The sequence below is a fragment of the Culex quinquefasciatus genome, chromosome 2 (genome assembly GCF_015732765.1).
Source record: "Culex quinquefasciatus strain JHB chromosome 2, VPISU_Cqui_1.0_pri_paternal, whole genome shotgun sequence".
Classification (NCBI taxonomy): domain Eukaryota; kingdom Metazoa; phylum Arthropoda; class Insecta; order Diptera; family Culicidae; genus Culex; species Culex quinquefasciatus.
The window spans coordinates 72,767,974-72,782,628 of record NC_051862.1 but is presented as its reverse complement, the minus strand read 5'-3'; the positions used below and the strand labels follow the sequence as shown (position 1 = coordinate 72,782,628).

Sequence of the window (14,655 nt, the reverse complement as noted above, 5' to 3'; positions counted from 1 at the left end):
CGCCCCTTAAGATCGCGCGCCTTTCATCTGCTCGGAAGAATATCGCACCGCGCGGTGCACTAGCGACGCGTAAGCCAATCAACGAAACCGGTCCGTGAGTACTCACCTATAACGTAAAAACCGCATGCGTACGCACTCGTAGACGTCGTCCGAGTTGCCAAAAACACACACACACATTTTCTAAGGCTCGTTGCCCTTTCCCGAGCCTAGTTCCGTTGGTCACCGTTACACCTGTGACCTCCGGGCTAACGTAACTAAGCCCCAGAACAAATCCGCACACAGATAGTTAGTAGAGAGAGAGAACCAAGAAGAGAAGAGGAAATGAACACGTAGGACACTACAAACATGTAACTTAAACCTAGGTTAAAAATGTACAATTAAAAACCACATTTAGCATGCAATATATCTCGTTTTTCACCTCCCCCAAGACGTTGTTAGCGTAGTTATTTTGGTGAACGAAATGTCTCTCTCACCAGATTAGTTGCACGGGTCTAGAGGTCCCTCGCTTCGCATTCGACGTCTCCACGTTTTTGTTACTGTTGTTTTACTCAAGTGCAAGGCTGCTTGGGAATCTCAGCCTGGGGTCTTTTCCCGTCGCAGCGATTGGTGCGGGGGTAGAAATTATCCTGTGAGGATCCAGAGCGAACAGGTGACTGGTTGTTCGGACGGACAACGGGTGGCCCCGTTCAGTTTTGGATATTTTTGGAGTCATCGCACGCGAAGCGGAGTACCTCTTACCTATTTTGAGTCCCTTGAACGTTCCCCATTCATTTCAGGTTTTTACAAAACGACCCGCCCTGCGGCTGGGTCTAGTCGGGCATAAACCAGGCAAGTCGGTCCTCTACGGAGGTGGCGCATAAACCGTTTGCTAATTAACAAACCCGTGGGACGGTTATCGGACGGATTCCTTCGTGGCTACGATTTGCGTACCACAAATTGGCGCCCAACGTGGGGATTCCTTCGTGGCTACGATTTGCGTACCACAAATTGGCGCCCAACGTTTTGGGTCTTCTTTCATTCTTTTTTCTATTGAGAGTTCATTAGAACGAGTTTCGTGGGTTCTTAGAGCAAATATTCCTTTATTGGGTTTCTATTGGTGGATCGATTACTCCTTCCTGTTTTTGGTTGTTGTATCACTATTTATTTATTCATTTATTTATTTATTCTATTTATTTATTTAATTATTTATTTATTTATTTATTTATTTAATTATTTATTGTTAGTTTGATAATTTATGTACACGATAAACTTACGTTATTGAGCACATAACATACAATTTTGCTCATCACATTTTTGATACTGTGAAGTTAAAAAGAAATACGATGAAATTCCCACACGCGAGACATTTGTCAAATGAGGAAGTGGACTACGAACTCAGACTGAGGAACAAAGAGGAAGAAACACGACAGAATCTTAATTCGAAGCGTGATATATTGCGAAAACTATTCCAAATTGATCGAAATGAGAAACATAATTATCCTGATCCACCTTATCAATGGGAAGACGAAATGGAATTTGTGAAATCGAAGGTAGATGGACTGTTGTTGATCGCACAAGGAAAGATCGAAAGTGAAACTCGATCAAAATTAGTTCATTATTACTACCGGATACAGAGGGCAATAGCACAAACACAAGAAGGACAGAAATTGCAGAAAGCACTTTTGACACCAGTCTCGAGGCTACTCCAATCGGTCTCTTCGGAAGGAAATTTCACTCAAAGTGAACCGGATACGGATACAGATAATAAAGGAAAGCCAAACACAAACCCGAATCCAAACCCCAATCCAAATCCAAATCCAAACCCTAATCCCAATCCCAATCCCAATCCCAACCCAAACCCAAATCCAAATCCAGACGTCAACCCAAACCCAACCGTCGAGGAATTGTGGGAAGTAATCAAACGTCTTCAGACAGAGCTGGAAATATCTAGAGAGGAGAACCGAAGAGCAACAGAAAGTGACTCTAGCGAGTCAGTTCGGGTACCGCGCCCAGTTTCCCCCCCGAGACATCCGCCAAGACCAAGACCAGGCTTCGAGTCATCTGTAAGTTCCAGGAACGACAACTTCAGAGAACGTTACCACCGAAACCATCAGAGAAGGATTGAACATTGGAAAATTTCGTTTACAGGAGAGCCCAATTCACTGTCGGTTGAAGATTTTCTGTTCAGACTAAAACAAATTGCGAAAAGGGAAGAAGTAACTGATCAAAAACTTCTACGGGATGTTCACATGGTACTTGACGGAGTAGCAGCAAACTGGTTTTTCACATACGCCGACGAAGTCAAGACTTGGGAAGATTTTGAAAAGCGAATCAGACTGCGATTTGGCAACCCTAATCAGGATCAAGGAATTCGTCAAGCACTACAGAACCGGAAACAACAAAGGAATGAGCCTTTTGCAGCTTTTGTAGACGAGATTGGACGTTTAAATAAGATGCTATCTAAACCTCTGTCGAAGAGACGGCAATTCGAAATCATTTGGGACAACATGCGATCGTATTACTATACAAAACTGTCTACTACTACGGTTGTGGACTTGGATCACCTGAAAAGCTTGAACCGAGGAATCGATGCAGCCGATTCTCACCTACAGCAAATACTGGCCAAGCAACAGCAGCATGTTCATCACGTTGACTACGAAGAGGAAGAAGTTGGAGCAGAAGAGATGGAGTTTGTCGACGCGATTCAACCACACTCCGGGCCGAGTGGGTTTCGAGCTCAAGGGAACAGAAACAGGAACTTCCGAACGTTCAACCCACCACGAGAACCAAGCCAGTCGTTCAACACGCCGCAGGAACCTTCGAACCAGCAGCCAGCAGCTCGGCACGGATGGAGCTATTTACCGTTACGCCACTGGAACCAAGACTGACGACCCCAGATTTCGGTGGAAATTGATGCCCAGGGAAGAAGAACGAGAAGAAATTATCAAGAAGGAACATGAAGTTGCACACTTTGGAGCAGAAAAGACCTTGCACAGCTTGAAACGCCATTACACTTGGCCAGGTATGAGCGCACAGGTGAAAAAGTTCTGCCGCGAATGTTTCAAGTGTCAAACATCGAAAGCGCCCAACTTGAACACAACGCCACCGATGGGAGCACAGAAAGAGTTTGTGGAACATCCCTGGCAATTTATAACACTGGACTTCGTGGGACCACTTCCGGTGTCAGGTAGAGGTCGACACACGTGTCTGTTGGTTGTCACGGACGTATTCAGCAAATTTGTGCTGGTGCAACCGTTCAGGGAAGCAAAAGCCAGCTCGGTGGTCGAATTTCTCAAGAATATGGTATTCTTACTCTTTGGTGTTCCGGAAATAGCGTTAACGGACAACGGAACACAATTTACCTCGAAGCTTTTCCGACAACTTCTTGAAGAATTCAACGTAACCCACTGGCTCACCCCGTCGTACCACCCACAGGTGAATAACACGGAACGCGTGAATCGGGTGATAACAACGGCGATTCGAGCAACTTTGAAGCAACACAAGAATTGGGCTGATAATCTGCAGGAAATTGCTTGCGCAATCCGGAGTGCGGTTCACGACTCGACTAAACACACACCGTACTTTATCGTCTTTGGTCGAGAGATGGTATCGGATGGTCAAGAATATCGAAGAATGCGTGATTTGCCGGTTGCAGAAGAACAAAAGGATGGAGAAGAACAAAAACGAAGAAAACAACTTTTGAAAGATGTCAGAAATCAATTAGTCAAAGCCTACGAACGACACAGGAAGACATACAACCTTCGCTCTAATGCCTGCTGCCCCACCTACACCGCAGGTGAAACAGTGTTGAAAAAAACGTTTGAACTTTCCGACAAAGCCAAAGGGTTCAGTGCGAAGTTAGCGCCAAAATACGAGCCAGCAGTAGTCAGAAGGGTTGTTGGGAAACATTGCTATGAGCTTGAAGATCAAAAAGGCAAACGACTAGGAGTTTTCTACGCGAACCATCTTAAAAGTTCCATTTACCGAAGTAGACTTTTATACACGTTTTTACAGCTATGAACTCCCTTTTAAGGGTGACCAGATTTGAAGTTTCGAACAAAATACCAATTGGGTAAAGCATTCAGGTTAGACGTGACCTTTGGAGGGTTCATGGTGAGGATCAGAAGCTAACAGAGTACTTCGTGAACTCGTCTGGAAGTTGTGAATGAGTGGGTTGAAGCGATGGTGAAGAGAGCGGCAACTGAACTAAGACGATCGATTGAGCAGTAGAATTCGAAGAAAGGGAGCTGTTCGTTGAGTTCGCTAGTATCAGGGCTGAGCATAGACGATGACCTGTTAAAGTAAGCCACTTAATTGTGTGATACGAATGTGAGCGAGTCTCCGCGATGATTGTAACTCCTAGTACTTATGAATGAGAACGGTGATGATCTTTAGTTCTCGAAACGCTAGTTAAGTTGCACGTCTCAACACCCCAAGTCGCTGAAACTCATTCACAAACAACTCCCAAACGAAGCTCGGTCCTCAGGTTGGCAATAACATTCGGCTTTGCCTTACCCAACCAGCCATGAATCTGTCCATAAAAGGGGGGGAAGTGGAAGAAGAAGACACCCCACACGCCCACAAGGTGGCAACACTTGTGGAAATGTAAATTTTGTACATAGTAGTTAGTAATTGTTTACGTTAGTCGCGCCTATGGCCCTGCGTTAACCTAATGTTAATTTTTGTTGAATTTATGTGAGTAGTTTGTTTAAAACTCACAATATTGTTTGTTTTTCGGCATAATTGTATGAATTCGTTTTTTTTTGGTTGTTTTTCCGTGACGTCATCCTCATCCATCGATAGCGTCAAGATTTTGTTTGGTTATAATTATCCATCGCTAAGCCAAAATGTTCTACCAACCGAGCCGGATCAGCTAAAAATACAGAACACAGAGCATTAGTCAAAGTCATTAGGAAGTAAAATTAGGAACGTTACTTACAATTTTTCCGTTGGGGACCACAACCAGTAGTAAATTAAACAAAATCCACCGATTAGTCCTTCTGCAATCAATTATGAGTCCAATCTGCATCCTAGGAGCGTGGTTGTTTTGATCGTCACCAGGTGCGAAGCATTTGTTCTTGCAGCCAAACACCTGGGAAACGAAGACAAAAGATCTGCTTTTAGCGAAACATAGACTAGATACATAAAATTTAGTCACACTTCCCGCAAATAACACGAATTTTGATAATCCGGCTCCGCAACACACGTTTTCGACTAAATACAATTTTCAACTAAATCCGTCTGACAGTTGTTTGTTATGGTTCCTTTTTCGTTGGTAACCGTGAGTGAATGAGTTACCAAGGTGGTGAGTGACGACTTGCGACCTGAGTGCATGCGACGAGGGGTGAATGAGTGTTTGTAATTACATGTTTTCTCACAATTTTTTACGAAGAATTGTTGATGAATTTTACTATGCTTTTTATGTGTGTACGATACGTTTTCGGGATTTATCCTGGAGTGTTTCGGCACATGTAGAGCGGTTTTTCGTTGTGGGAAATTTTTTCGTCTTTGTGTTCTCGGAATTCATTCTGAGGTGAAGACAATCAGGACCCACAAGTGTAATAAAGTGGAAAGCAGAGCGTTCTGATTTTTTCGGGAAGTTACTTCTGGAGTAGGACGTCTTTGCAATTCACTAGTTGTTGTGGAAGTAGGAGTTTTGCTTCTCTGGAATTCTGATCAAATTTCAGGTGATAGCGTTTTTATTGTGATTGTTATTCTTCGGAAGTTTTATGTATGAATGAGTTTACCAACGAAATAAAGTCCAAGTTTTGTAGTTCCACAATTTATTTTCCTCAAATATTTTTGTAGTCTCAGCAATAATTTCAAGTTCTTTAATTTTCACCATTTCTGCCATAGCCACAGTAGTTTCAATAGTTTGCCCTACGAAAATTTGGTTGTTTTACAACCAAATTTTCGTAAATTTAGTAGGGGATGATGTAACATGGTCACTCTATTCGTTTAGTTGTTTTTCATTTAGCTATAATTATTTAATATAAACAAGTCCAACTCAATCAAGGGTTTGTGTCGAAGCTAGCACATGGCAAGCTTTAGTAGAACAGTGCTACACCTCACTTCCTCACACCCCTGCCAATCCGTCCGATAAGCCAAATAGTCCTGGAGAAAGCACAACTTGCACCACCACGTATGGGAAGACTTGCTGGGTTAAACCTGCCGAGAGAACTTGCACGATCAAGCCCTCTCGGAAAGCCTGGAATGAATTAGAACAGGAAAGCCAGATGACAAATATGTAAGAGGGAACGAGATGCCTTCAGTAATATTGCCAAAATCTGTTCGGGTAAATTCGTTATTCGAAACTACGAAATTTCTCACGAAATTACGTACTTCCGTTCAACCTTTCCCTAATGACGCTTTCTGAGGAAAGTTACAATTTCTACTCGTCCACTTGGTCCTGAGTCGCGGAAGAGGCAGCAGCGCCGATCCAGTAGTCAAGCCCCCCGGTGTGTTTAGTGACGGTAACTCGAGTGAAACGAGTGATCTGTAGATTTGTGTAGTTAATCTTTGTTCTTTCCTGTAGTGTCCAACCTTAGCTTAGCTAGTAGTTTGTGCGGTCCGATTCTGTGTGCGAAGAGGAATTAAAAGGTAAAGTACCTAGTGTGTGTGTTGATGTGTGATGTGTGTTAATCGTCGCCAAACAGCCGACGACGGCGTTCTGTTCTAGAGTCGGAACCAACCGCCTCCTACCAGCTCGTGCTCGCCACACCGCCACCAAAAGCCTTAGCCGCCCTGCTGACCCCGCGGTCTCAGCGATCGAGCCCCGGAAGGCCCACTGGGATCCGGAAGGGAGACCACACGCTACACGTGGCTCCAGGAGAGCCATCCATTGCGCCAGCCGTTCCTGTCCAGCCGCTGGTCCAGATTCGCCGCAGAAGTTCACCAGACCGTAGACGTCGGTCCTCGTGGTCACGCGCCGTCCAGGTTCCAGAAGGAGGCGACCCGTCCACCAGGCCGGCCAGCCGGCCAAGCCCGATTTCAACCAGGCCGCCCCTTAAGATCGCGCGCCTTTCATCTGCTCCGGAAGAATATCGCACCGCGCGGTGCACTAGCGACGCGTAAGCCAATCAACGAAACCGGTCCGTGAGTACTCACCTATAACGTAAAAACCGCATGCGTACGCACTCGTAGACGTCGTCCGAGTTGCCAAAACACACACACACATTTTCTAAGGCTCGTTGCCCTTTCCCGAGCCTAGTTCCGTTGGTCACCGTTACACCTGTGACCTCCGGGCTAACGTAACTAAGCCCCAGAACAAATCCGCACACAGATAGTTAGTAGAGAGAGAGAGAACCAAGAAGAGAAGAGGAAATGAACACGTAGGACACTACAAACATGTAACTTAAACCTAGGTTAAAAATGTACAATTAAAAACCACATTTAGCATGCAATATATCTCGTTTTTCACCTCCCCCAAGACGTTGTTAGCGTAGTTATTTTGGTGAACGAAATGTCTCTCTCACCAGATTAGTTGCACGGGTCTAGAGGTCCCTCGCTTCGCATTCGACGTCTCCACGTTTTTGTTACTGTTGTTTTACTCAAGTGCAAGGCTGCTTGGGAATCTCAGCCTGGGGTCTTTTCCCGTCGCAGCGATTGGTGCGGGGGTAGAAATTATCCTGTGAGGATCCAGAGCGAACAGGTGACTGGTTGTTCGGACGGACAACGGGTGGCCCCGTTCAGTTTTGGATATTTTTGGAGTCATCGCACGCGAAGCGGAGTACCTCTTACCTATTTTGAGTCCCTTGAACGTTCCCCCATTCATTTCAGGTTTTTACAAAACGACCCGCCCTGCGGCTGGGTCTAGTCGGGCATAAACCAGGCAAGTCGGTCCTCTACGGAGGTGGCGCATAAACCGTTTGCTAATTAACAAACCCGTGGGACGGTTATCGGACGGATTCCTTCGTGGCTACGATTTGCGTACCACAAGTTGTAGAACAGACAATTACAAAAATTTTGATATACAGATATAAGGGGTTTGCTTGTTGTCATCGTGATTTCACGAAAGCAAGTTTTGAAAAAGTTGGTCGTCGTTGAATATGGCCGTTCATGGTTACTCGCCACTTCCAGAAGGAACTATTCGTTTCTTTACGGATGGTTCAAAAATGGGCACTTCTACTGGAGCTGGAGTCTTCGGTCCTCGAACCAGGGAAACCATATCTATGGGAAAGTGGCCTACCGTTTTTCAAGCAGAAGTGTATGCCATACGCATCTGTGCGAGGACGTGTATTATGAGAAATTATAGACACGCAAAAATCGGTATTTTCTCGGATAGCCAAGCTGCACTATTGGCATTAAAATCCTCTAAATGCGAATCCAAACTTGTTTGGGAGTGCGTCGCTTCCCTCAGGGAACTTGCTTCTCGGCATAACAGAGTCATGTTGTTTTGGGTCCCAGGGCACTGCGGCATTGAAGGCAACGAAATGGCTGATGAACTTGCTAGACAAGGCTCATCAAACATCTTCGTGGGTCCCGAGCCGTTCCTTGGAATCTCAAAAGTGCCGTGAAGCAAGAAATAACTAATTGGGGACAATCGCAAATCGCTTCAATCTGGGGCGAGATGCGAGGATTGAGACAAGCTAAAACTTTTATCACTCCAAGTCCTTCAATTGCCAGGAAACTTCTTGGCTTAAACCGTAGGGAACTAAGAATACTCGCAGGGCTTCTAACAGGAAATTGTCCTGCCAGATATCACCTGCACAAAATCGGCAGGTGGCCTAACAACCTCTGTCGTTTTTGTTTAACTGAGCTGGAAAGCTCGGCACATTTACTCTGCTTCTGCGGAGCATTTGTGTCTCGAAGGCTGCGGTTCTTTGGATCGCACCTTCTTACGCCGTACGATGTATGGCACCACACCCATTCCAAGAAGGTCATACAGTTCATCGACTGTATTGCGCCGGATTGGGATAAACCATGTCTGCAAAATAACCCCTCGTCTTCCGATCCAATGGATACGAGTAATTTGTAGTATGGACAGCAACCAGGGTACATCACAAAAGATAGCCTTCTCAGGTGGTCGCAGTGAACTTAACCCAATGCCCATTGGGCAACAAAAAAAATGGTTACTCGCGACAGACACGACAGAACTTTTTCAAAACTTTTTTTTTCGTAAAATCGCGATAACTCGTGATGGGGAAAATATACCCATTTCAAGCCTAATAAGCGGTCGTGTTTGAATGACTAAATCCAAGTACACAAACGAGTAGAGCCACTTTTTGTGAACATTTCTGTTTACAATAGCGAAAGTTTCCTGGCATCACTGGCGCACTCCAACAGGCGCTGCTGTTGGTGTTGGTGGCCACCCTTTGTTCTTTATTTGCCTTCGCTGGGTCGTCAGAATTCAAACGTCAAAAGACTAAGCGCGTTTGTTTTTTTGATGGTGCTTACTAATTATTTACATTTTTCGGGATAATTTTTCAAGTGAGTGACTAAGTAATGGTTAAAAGAACATGTTGCCGATAGTGGGAAGCAATTTTATATCTCAAGCGCTTTGAAATCGTTAGCGCAAGTGCAAAGATATTGATGGCGACTTTCGTTAAGCAGTTTACCCCTCATCTTCCGTGTGCCACCAAAATGATGAGAAATGGTCCCGAAAAATAGAAGTTTTGATCAAAAGAATATTAATTTTAATCTTTTTGGCCAGTAAATGACATAAATTTGCGTGCTTACTCGAGGCGGTGCTGTTTCTGTTTATAGTCTAAATAGTATTTTGGAACTTTAATCGAGCATCAAACTCTTCTTATGCTCAGGGCTGTGGAGTCGGAGTCGGAGTCGGAGCCGGAGTCGGTGGAGTCGGGTCTTTTTGGAGACCTGAAGTCGGAGTCGTCAAAACTCGAGCAGCTGGAGTCGGAGTCGGAGCCGGAGTCGGCTAAATTTTAAGAGCTGGAGTCGGAGTCGGAGCCGAAAATTTCTGATAACCCGGAGTCGGAGTCAGAGTCGGAGTCGGAGTTATCTTAAATTCAACAAAAAATATGTTTATTTTATTGTTCAGTTATCCTATATAACAGCTTAATTTACAAAACATCTGTTCGCTCTTCCAGCTTTTTCTTCGGACACTTTAAAAACGCGAATAAAACGAACAAAGCTGCGCGAACATTAAAACAACTTTATTCCGCTCGAAAAGACGCGTTGTTACCCGGTTGGTAGTTTATTGGGATCTAAATAATACTAATTCTGCTGCTGCTGTTGAGGGTCCCGCGATCGAGTACGATCGGGGAGAGAAAATGCCTTTTCGCTCCTGCGAGCAATTATCAGCTGTCCAGAAGGGACAGAAAGACTGCAGTTTGCCTGCGCTAGAGTAAGAGAGGGCGATCTGTGGATCACGTTTGTGCCCTATCAGCAAACCTTCTTCTCGTGTACAAACAACATCTTATATTTTTAATTGATTTATCAGATGCCATTTTGTTTTTGAAGCTTTTTATTGTGATTGGAAAGCTCTAATTGTGTTATTACACTATAATCACTAAATGATAGCCTCTTACCCAAGTATGTGGCATCATAATTTACAAAATTATAAAAAAATATTGGTTATGTAGTCAGACATATCTAATTGATTCTTGACTGCTTCCTTTTGCCTATATTTATGTGCCTTTTCAATTCAAATTTGACCAAATTTCATCCAGTTCTTTCTGAAAAAAGTACACACACAATCATATTTTACCCCGATAGCGAATGTATTGGAGGTTTTAAGTTAAATAATTTTTTAGGAAAAAAATTACGAGGTACATAAAAAGATTAAAAATAGTAATCACTGTTTTTGGAAATTGAAAAAGAGTCTCTGACAGTTTAACTTTTGTTACAAATAATCGACGATAATAACAATCTTTTACTTGGAAGTCAACATGCGAATTTTGTTTATAACTGAGTACAAGAAAATCAAAGTGTTGAATTTAAAATAATTGAAACTAACAAAAAAATCAAAAGAAGTTGCAACTACTTTTGACATAATCATTGATTGTTGATATTGATGTTGATTTTAGGTAAACTATTTTGATATCGTTGCAAATTATCGTTGAACAAATCTCAAGAATTCAGTACAAAAATGAACTAATAAAAAATGCATAGAACAAAATATAGGATTTCAATTTATTTTTCAAATATTATTAGAAAAATAACAAAATCAACAAATTATCAACTGGTACGAATTTCCTCATACTGTATATCCCACGCTAATATAACGGAAGGTGATTATCATTGCAAATCAATGTACCTTAAAAAAATGGAATACTTGTGACCTAGAAAATATTTTACTTGTGGATATTTGTTATTATAATATTTTAAGGTTTTTCATATATTTTGATGGAGGCGCAAGATCATTCATAAAGCTTCTTTTTAGGTGAAGATTCACGAAGTATCGTGCGACTCCTTTTTAAAGTATATAAAATTTTAAAATTAAAATTAATTAAAAATTTCAAGGGTAAACCGATATTTGAAAAGGACATCTAAAGCGTCCTTTGCACGAAGAAATTGTTTAGATACATTGATTTGCAATAATAATCTCCTTAAGCAAATAAATCCAAATTTACTTTTTTTTTTGAATTAAATATACTTTATTGAATCTTTCTTATAATAATTACATTTGGTTTACATAATAAGTGGTCAGCTGTGGCTCTTCAGCTTTAGTTTGCTTTTCGTGATTTAAACACTGTTCATTTTCTTAACTTTAAAAGTATATGATTTATCATTTTTGTAACACTAGGTACAATGAGGAAAAAAAAATTAAGAAAACATAACCTAACCTAAAACTAACTTAATCTTACCATAAACTAAACCAATCCTTGAATCAAGGGGTATTCAGATATAGCACATTTTTCCCTGAATTTCAAACATTTTTCTTGAATTTTCTGATCCAACATTTTTACTTCTGCTAATTCATGAACCTCACTTGATCTTGTCCAGCCAGGAACATTCAAAACCATTTTGAGTACCTTGTTTTGGACACGCTGGAGCTTCAATTTATGAGTTCTAGCGCAACACTCCCAAACAGGTACTGCATACTCAATAACGGGGTAAATTATTTGTTTGTAAACTGCTAACTTATTTTTCAAAGATAGCTTTGATTTTCTGTTAATTAAAGGATACAAACACCTGATGAGAATGCTGCACTTGTTCAATATTTTATCTACATGCTGCCGAAACAATAGTTTCGAGTCAAGTATGAGACCTAAATAGACAACTTCCTTTGACCAGGGTATCGAAACATCATTCATTTTATCAAAACATCATCCTTTGGGGCAAATCTGGCCGATTTGGAAAGTGGAAAAATGATGGTTTGAGTTTTGGCTGCATTTATGCGAATTTTCCAGTCGCCAAAGTATTCGGAAAGAACGTCAAGACCCTTCTGAAGGCGGCCAACTAAATATCTGGTTATTTTACCCTTATAAATAACGGCAGTGTCATCAGCAAAAAGTGACAACACACCATTACCAGGAAGAGTAGGCAAATCAGATGTAAAAATATTGTACAGAAGTGGGCCAAGAATACTTCCTTGGGAACCCCAGCATCAATGTTGAATAATCCAGAAGCAATCCCATTCAGAAAAACCTTGAACGATCTCTCCGAAAGATAGTGCTGGATAATTTTGATAAGATACATTGGAAAACCGTATAAATACAGTTTATGTATCAAACCATCATGCCAAACATTGTCAAAAGCCTTCTCAACATCCAACAAAGCCATAGCAGTTGATTTAGACTCAAGCTTGTTCTGCTTGATGATTTTAGTTACTCTCGTAAGCTGATGAGCAGTATTATGCCCTTTCGGAAGCCAAACTGCTCATTCAAAATTATATTATTATCGTTGGTAAAATCCAAAAGCCTTGAATAGATGACCTTCTCAAAGAGTTTGGACAGACTACTCAAAAGACTAATGGGACGATAACTTGTTGGCGATGTTGGATCTTTTGAGGCTTCAAAATTGGTATGACTTTGCCCAGCTTCCAATTGGTGGGGAAGTAACCAAGTTGCAAACATTTATTGAAAATATTGGCTAGATGTTGAAAGAACTGATCACTCTGTTTTTCAACACTAGATTAAAATGTTATCAAAGCCTGGAGCTTTCATATTTTTCATTTGTTTAACTGCAACTTTGACTTCCTCACCAGAAACATGGGAATCTGCAGGAAATTCAAAGGTAGAGTCATTGATTGTTGAAATACTATTGGCAACTGATGTTTCTTTACGGCTGGTCATGGAAGCGCCAAGATTATGAGAACTAACAAAATGAAGCCCAAGTGCATTTGCCTTTTCCTCGGATGTAATCAAACGAGAATCCTCAACAATAAGAGGAGGAATAGGCTTTGGTTTGTTTTTAAGAACTTTTGAAAGTTTCCAAAATGGTTTTGAATAATTCCCAAGCTGGCTTACATGTTTTGAAAATTCTTGATTTCTGATATTGTCAAGTCGGTCTTGTATGATTTTGTTCAAATTGTTAACTGAAATCTTTTGTCATAGTCCCCAGTCCGTTGATATTGTCTCCTATAAACATTCCTAAGTCTAATCAAGTGTTTAGTATCTACGTCAATATCAGTTACCTTAAAATTAACAGGAACCTCCCGAACGTTGGCAGCCTCTGCTTGGTTGATAGCCTGCTGGATCACCTCCAGCGAACGATCAATATCGGCAGAAGTTTCCGGGTGTTGATCATAGTCGATGTTGCTGTCGACCACTTGCTGAAACTGCTGCCAGTCAACGTTGTGGTAATCTTTCCGGGTTGGTTGCCGCTGCGGAGTAACGGAAGCTCCAACCTCCACAACCACCGGATAGTGATCAGAACTCAACTCTTCAAACACCTCAGGATGAGCCACGTTCTCAGCCATATTGGTAATGAAGAAGTCGATGATTGAGTGATTCCCAGACCGAGCCACCCTCGTTGGACGATCCGGACTCACAACGTTGTAGTATCCGTTTTGCAGATCGTTGTGCAGAATCACTCCGTTCCGATTCCTCCTGCTGTTGCCCCAAACTTCATGCTTCGCGTTGAGGTCACCAGCGATGATGTACTTTGCGCTCCGCCGTGTCAGCTTCTGGATATCGCTCTTCAGTTTTGCTGCTGAACCATCTCTGGAATTCACCTGACGTGGGCAGTATGCAGCAATGAAGAGTACTGGGCCAACCGAAGTGGGAATTTCCACCCCAACGGCCTCGATGATGTCCAGCTTGAAGTGTGGCAGCCGGCGTGGCTTGAGATCACGATGAACAGCGACAAGCACACCTCCTCCTCCAGAGGTGGTCCTGTCGAGCTGCGTCGCGATCTTGTAGTTTTGCAGATAAACTTTTTCACCGGGCTTCAGATGAGTTTCCGTGATGGCAGCTACGTCGATCTCCTTCTCGCGAAGAAAATCCACCAGCTCTAGGTTCTTCCTCCTAATGGAGCAAGCGTTCCAATTCAGCAGCTTGAGGGACCTACGATCCATACTGGATGACGAACGAGGTCAGCACTTCAATCTGCTGGGTCTTGGTTTTGCATCCACGCAGTGCAGCGGACATCTGTTTGAAAATATTGAGGAGTTCGGTTGAGGTGTAAAGATCATTACCATTTTCCTCAACTGCTGGTTCTTGGGTTGGTCTTGGCTCCTGGCTGAAGCCCGGTGGTGGCGGTCTCGGCTCCTGGCTGGAACCCGGCCGTGGATGATTCATCTCAGCTCTCTTCCTGGGATCCAACGGCAAC

General features: G+C 42.7%; 1 long non-coding RNA gene across 2 annotated transcripts; it reads left to right on the top strand.

Annotated features, from left to right (window-relative positions):
- Positions 1-6,278: 6,278 nt before the first annotated feature.
- On the top strand, positions 6,279-7,917 carry LOC119768085. Of its 2 annotated transcripts, XR_005277901.1 has the most exons (4): positions 6,279-6,452; positions 6,515-6,579; positions 6,636-7,074; positions 7,759-7,917. It is a non-coding gene; the product is annotated as an uncharacterized LOC119768085 (long non-coding RNA). The 2 variants fall into 2 exon arrangements; XR_005277900.1 differs by lacking the exon at positions 7,759-7,917 and having other exon boundaries at positions 6,298-6,452; positions 6,636-7,382.
- Positions 7,918-14,655: the final 6,738 nt, after the last annotated feature.